This window comes from Mustela lutreola, chromosome 4, assembly GCF_030435805.1.
Source record: "Mustela lutreola isolate mMusLut2 chromosome 4, mMusLut2.pri, whole genome shotgun sequence".
In the NCBI taxonomy this organism is placed as follows: domain Eukaryota; kingdom Metazoa; phylum Chordata; class Mammalia; order Carnivora; family Mustelidae; genus Mustela; species Mustela lutreola.
Genome location: NC_081293.1, coordinates 99172775 through 99179789, shown reverse-complemented (window position 1 = coordinate 99179789; position 7015 = coordinate 99172775). Strand labels below are relative to the sequence as shown.

General features: G+C 35.7%; 1 pseudogene; it reads left to right on the top strand.

Annotated features, from left to right (window-relative positions):
• Positions 1–482: 482 nt before the first annotated feature.
• Positions 483–1243, top strand: LOC131830150 (small ribosomal subunit protein eS6-like; annotated as a pseudogene).
• The last annotated feature ends 5772 nt before the right edge of the window (positions 1244–7015 follow it).

Below are 7015 nucleotides of genomic sequence, written 5' to 3'. Positions count from 1 at the left end.
ATTAGAGCATTTAATATTATTAATATAGCCAACTATGCTAAAATTGATCTCTACATTCAGACCATAACAATCAAAATCCCTGCAGAAAGTTCTTCTTGTACACCAAAAGATTTCTAAATTTTAAAATTCTAAAATCGTAGAAAAATACAGTTTCCAGAAGAGTCAAGTCAATCTTGAAGGAAAAAAAAAAGTTAGATTTTTTTACTATCAGATTGCAGGATTTACTGTAAACCTACAGTAATTTAGATGAAATGGTATTGGTACAAATATAGACAAATATGCCAATTGAACAGAAGAGATGAGTCCAGAAATAGACTCATATATATACTGTCCCTTGATTTACAATAAAGGCCCTACCACAATTTACTGGGAAAAGGATGATATTTTCAAAAAATACTGCTGGAGCAACTGAACATCCACATAAAGAGGAAAATGATCCTGCTCTTTTCCATGGTGCCTAGGAGGTGATAGTTTGCTTTAGGATGAAGCAGAACATCTCTTTCCCAGCTATTGGCAACCAGAAACTCATTGAAGTGGAAGATGACTGCGAACTTATTACCTTTTATCAGAAGTGTATGGCCGTGGAAGGTGCTGCTGATACTCTGGGTGAAGAATGGAAGGGTTATGTGATCTGAACCAGTGGTGGCAATGACAAACAAGTCTTCCCCATGAAGTGGGGTGTCTTGACCCCTGGTTGTGTCTGCCTGCTGTTGAGTAAGGAACATTCCTGTTATAGACCAAGAAGGACTGGAGAAAAAAGGCACAAATCAGTTTGGGGTTGCATTGTGGATGTTAATCTCAGTGTTCTTAATTTGGTCTTTGTTAAAGAAAGGGGAAAAGGATAGTCCTGGATTCACTGATATTGCTGTGCCTCATTGCCTGGGGCCCAAAAGAGCTAGAAGAATCTGCAAACTTTTCCATCTCTATAAAGAAGATGATGTCTATCACTATGTTATGAGAAAGCCCCTAAGCAAAGAAGGTAAGAAACCTAGAACCAAAGTGTCCAAGATTGAGCACTTGTTATTCCACATGTCCTCCTACATAAACATTGGCATATTTCTCTTAAGAAAGAGTGTACTAAGAAAAAAACAAGGAGGAGGCTGGAGAATATGCTAAACTTTTGGCCAAGAAAAAGGAGGTTTAAAAAAAAAAATGCTGGGGACAGATTGTGAAGACACAGAGACTGTCCACTCTGAGACCTTCTACCTCTAAGCCTGAATCCAGTCAAAATGAGATTTTCTAAGAGTAACAAATAAATAAAATCAGACATAAAAAAAAACAATGATTCTCAATTCCCTACCTCACACCATACTAAAAAATTAATTCATAGTGGATCATAAACCCAGATCTTCTTGAAGAAAATGTAGAATATCTTTATGAATTTGGGGGTAGCATAGATATCATAAGCAGAATCCCACAAAAACTAAACATAAAAGAGAAAATAGTAATTTTGACTTTAGTTTAATGATGAACTATGTTTATCAAAAGCCTTCATTAAGAATGTGAATAAGCATGTGAAAAACTGATAGCTTCTTCTCTAAGATCAGGACCGAGATAAGGATGTTTACTTCCACTTTTACTCAACATAGTACTGAAAGTGCCAGTCACAGCAATCAGATAAGAAAAAGAAATAAAAGTCATCCAAATTGGTAAGGAAAAAATAGAATTTTCACTGTTTGCAGATGACAAGATACTATCTGTAGAAAATCCTAAAGACTCCACTGAAAAACTACAAGAAGTGATAAAAACATTCACTAAGGTTATAGGATACAAAATCAATATACAGAAACTGACTTCATTTATATACACTAGTAATGAAATTGCAGAAAGAGAAATTAAGAAAACAATATCATTTACAATTGCACCAAAAAGAATAAAATACCTAGGAATAAATTTAACCAAAGAAGTGAAAAGACCTGTACTTTGAAAACTATAAGACACTGATGAAAGAAATTGAAGATGACACAAACAAGTGGAAAGATGTTTCATTGATCATGGATTGGGAAAACAAATATTGTTAAAATGTCCATACTACCCAAAGCAATCTACAGATTTAATGCAATCCCTGTCAAAATGCTAAGAGGAGTTTTCAGGGAACTAGGACAAACAATCCTAAAATTTGTACAGAAACACAAAGATTCTCAAGAGCCAAAGCAATCTTTTTTTTTTTAATTTTATTTTTTCAGTGTTCCAAGATTCATTGTTTATGCACTATGCCCAGTACTCCATGCAATATGTACCCTCCTTAATACCCACCACTAGGCTCACCTAACACTCCACCCCCCAAAGTAGTCTTCAAAAAGAACAGAACTGGAGGTATTATGATGCTACATTTCAAGATACACTACAAGCTATAGTAATCAAAACAGTACAGTGTTGGTACAAAAATAAGCACATAGATCAATGGAACAAAATAAAGAACCCAAAAATAAACCCACAAATATACAGTCATTAATATTTGACAAAGAAGGCAGACTGTGCAATAGGTAAATGCCAGTCTCTTCAACAAATGGTGTTGGGAAAACTGAACATCTATATACAAAAGAATGAAATTTGATCACTTTCTTATACCATGCACAAAAATAAGTTCAAAATGGATTAGGGGACTAAATGTGAGACCTGAAACTATAAAAATCCTACAAGGGAACACAAACAGTGATTTCTCTGACTTGTCTCCTGAGGTAAGGAAAACAAAAGCAAAAATAAACTATTGGCACTACATCAAAATAAAAAGCTTCTGTGTAGCAAAGGAAACAATCACAAAACTGAAAGACAACCTACTGAATGGGAGAAGATATTTGCAAATGACACATCTGCTAAAAGATTAGTATCCAGAATATATAAAGAACATATATACAACTCAATGTCAAAAAAACCCAAGCAACCCAATTAAAATGGGCAGAAGACATGAACGGATATACAGATAGCTGGCAGACACATGAAAAGATGCTCGTCATCCCCCATAATCAGAGAAGTAAATCAAACCCATAAAAAGATGTCACCACACACCTGTCAGAATGGCTAAAATAAAAAAACACAAGAAACAAGTGTTGGTGAGGGTCTGGAGGAGAAGGAGTCTTCATGTACTGTTCGTGGGAATACAAATTGGTGCAGCCACTTTGGAAAACATTATGGAGGTGCCTCAAAAAATTAAAAATAGGATTACCATAGGATCCAGTAATTCCGCTACTGAATATTTACTCAAAGAATATGAAAACACTAATTTGAAAGGATCTTTGTACCCCTATGTTTATTGCAGCATAATAATGGATAGCCAAATTATGGAAACATCCCAAGCATCCATCAACTGATGAATGGATAAGGAAGAAGTTTTTTATATATATACAATGGAATATTACTCAGTCACAAAAAAGAATGAAATCTTGCCCTTTGCAACAACATGGATGGAACTAGAAGGTATAATGTTAAATGGAATAAGTCATGTAGAGTCGAAGTGAAGACAAATACTGTATGATTTCATTTGTATGTGGCATTTAAGAAACAAAACAAATGAGCAAAGAAAGAAAGAGACAAACAAAAAACCAGACGTTAAAATATAGAGAACAAAATATAAAGAACTCCCCAGAGGGGAGGTAGGTGAATGGGTGAAATAGGTAAAAGGGATTAAAAGTTCACTTATCATGATGAACTGATACATCATTGTTGAATTACTGTATTGTATGCCTGGAACTAATATAACACTGTATGCTTAATTATATTAGAATTAATTTTTTTTAATTTTTAAAAAAGAATGTGAATAACTAAGTCACGAACTAAGAGAAGAACTCATATTCAGATTATATAAGGAGCTTCTGTTATCAAAAAAGAAAAGATAAATATCTGTTTATTAAAAATGGAGAAAAGCCTGAGTGGGCAACACAAAACTGTGAATATTTAAATATCTAATAAGCATATTAAAAAGTGTTCAACCTCATTAGTCATTAGAGAAATGCAAATTAAAATTACAATTTATTACCAGTATCAGCCCATCAGAATATCTGAAATTAAAAAGAGTGAAAATAACAGTATCATTGAGGATATAGAGCACCTGCATGGCTGGGGAAATGTAAAGTGTTCAAACACTTTAGCAAACTGTATGACACTATATAATACTACACACCTGCCTACTTTATGACATGCAATTCCACTCTTACATATAAACCCAAGAGAAACATATATGTCCACCAAAAAGGATATGTTAAGAATAGCCAAAGGAACTTCCTTCATCATAGCCCAAAGCTGAAAAAAAAAGAGCTGCCATGTCAACTGGAGAAAGTATGAACTCATCATCCAATTTTCGTGCAGTGGGATACAATACAACACGAGAATAAACCCCTATGCACACAACAACATAGATGAAAATCTTAAAAACCATTTTGTTAGGCAAAAGAAACCAGACACAAAAGAGTACACATTATTGAATTAGAACTCTATACTATACAAGAATAGTAAAAATCAGCCTGTGGTGTTAAACATCAGAATAGTGCTCAGGGATTTTTTTTTTCTCCTGGGAAAAAGCAGGAGGGGATTTTCTGGGGTGAGGCAAATGATATGCTGACGTTTGTGGTGGTTCTCCAGTTGCACACCAGTGCAAAAACCCCATCAAACTGTATATTTAGCATTTTTGCACTTTACCCCATGAGTTATATTGAAAAAGCAAAAAATAAAGAGCATTTCGTATCTGATTTCTCTAGTTGCTTTTCTAAGTTTTGATGATATAAAAATTATGATTCATTTAGGAAAGTACATAGAACTCCTTTCATCAGAGGTGTACACAAGGAAAAAAACTTGCACCTAACCCCAAATTCTGGCTAATGATGTATATTCATAAATTTAAGTAAAGTGTTAATTTGTGGTATGAAAAAAAACTCTTTTATTTTCTGTAGATCATGAAAATACATTTTTTTAAATAACTTCTATTAACATTTCAGCTTTATCTTTTACCTTTAGGTCATTTATCTATCTGGAGACCACATATGCCTACCATTTTAGGTGAGGATCTGGTTGTATTTTTCTTTGGATATGGATCACCTTCCTTGATCCTTGAAATAATTTTCTTCTTCATTATGCATCGAATTCTATTTACACAGGGATCTAAATTCCCAATTCGATTCTATTTGTTTTTATGCCAATCCTATACTGTTGTTATTAGTGTGGCTTGGTGGTAGGCCCTCGCTGAAAGCAGAGCAAATTCCCCCCTTCTTAAAGTTAACTTAGTTCTTCATAGATCATATTCTTCAAGGGACATTTAGAACAAATCAAGTTCTTTATAAAACTGCCAAACCAAGTTTTTGACTGGGATTGAATTGAATTTTGTTAATTATTTCAACTCCTATATTTTTTATATTTTATATTTCATATGGTTCTTTTCAATGACTTTTTCCTGCTTCCTATTAATAATAGCCCTCTCATCCCCCAATGCCTTGGAGTTATTGTTGTGCTTACTTTAAAATCATTGCTCATCTGATCTAATAATACTTCTTTTGAAGACATACAAATGGCTAACAGACACATGAAAAAAATGTTCATCATCATTAGCCATCAGGGAGATTCAAATCAAAACCACATTAAGATACCACCTTACACCAGTTAGAATGGCCAAAATCAACAAGACAGTAAACAACGAGTGTTGGAGAGGATGTGGAGAAAGGGGAACCTTCTTAAACTGTTGGTGGGAATGCAAGTGGGTGCAGCCACTTTGGAAAACAGTGTGGAGATTCCTTAAGAAATTAAAAATAGAGCTACCCTTTAACCCTGCAATTGCACTACTGGGTATTTACCCCAAAGATACAGATGTAGTGAAAAGAAGGGCATCTGTACTCCAATGTTCATAGCAGCAATGGCCACAGTCGCCAAACTGTGGAAAGAACCAAGATGCCCTTCAACAGAGGAATGGATAAAGAAGATGTGGTCCATATATACAAGGAAGTATTATGCCTCCATCAGAAAGGATGAATTCAACTTTTGTATCAACATGGACATGACTGGAGGAGATTATGCTGAGTGAAATAAGTCAAGCAGAGAAAGTCAATTATCATATGGTTTCACTTACTTGTGGAGCATAAGGAATAACACGGAGGACATTGAGAGGAGAGGAGAAATGAGTTGGGGGAAATCGGAGGGGGAGACAAACCATGAGAGACTGTGGACTCTGAGAAAGAAACTGAGGGTTTTGGAGGGCAACGGGGTGGGGAGTTTGGTGAGCCTGGTGGTGGGTATTAAGGAGGGCATTATTGCATGGGGCACTGGGTATGGTGCATAAACAATGAATATTGGAAACTGAAAAAATAAGATAAAATTAAAATAATAATAATTTTTTTTGCAATATGTTTTTTGTAGTTGTTAATATTTTTTAAATAGTTGTTTTCTTCTCTCATTTCTTCTTTTGGCCTGTGACTTTCAGTTTCCCTGGGAATATCAGCTTCTTTATCCTGTAATGTGCATACAGGAAAGGGTAAAACATATATTCTAGTTCTCATCCTAACAGATGGTTTAGGGGAGGCAAGGAGGTGAACCGAAGAACTCCACTGATCACCATTTCTTTGCTGCTACTCCACCAGTCATCTCTTGAACCACAAAGCCATCTACAAACTCATCCAAAGAAAAGGAAATCCACGAGCTCTGGGATTTGCCGGGGCGGGTCTGGGGGTGGGGGGGGGGAGTCAAATGCTGGATGTCAAAGGCCTGGGCTGGTTGCCACATCTGGTTTCCTCAGTTCTGCAGGATTTGATGAAGTTGCAAATTCCCTGCCAACATGGGGTGTCCTATGGTGACAGAATCTGCAACTCTCTTCCAGCCAAATGGGACAGGCAGAACTTAAAATGCTCTTAATGTTCTATATCTTGATTGAAATGGGGTTCACACGGGGTACACATTTGTCGAAATCATTGAACCGTACACTCAGGACCTGTGCCTCCCACTGTGTAAACAGAATCCCTGGGCATAATGACAGGATATCTGCTCTCATCATCTTTCACTTTACTGTTACTGAACACTGATCTGGATATGCTAGTAT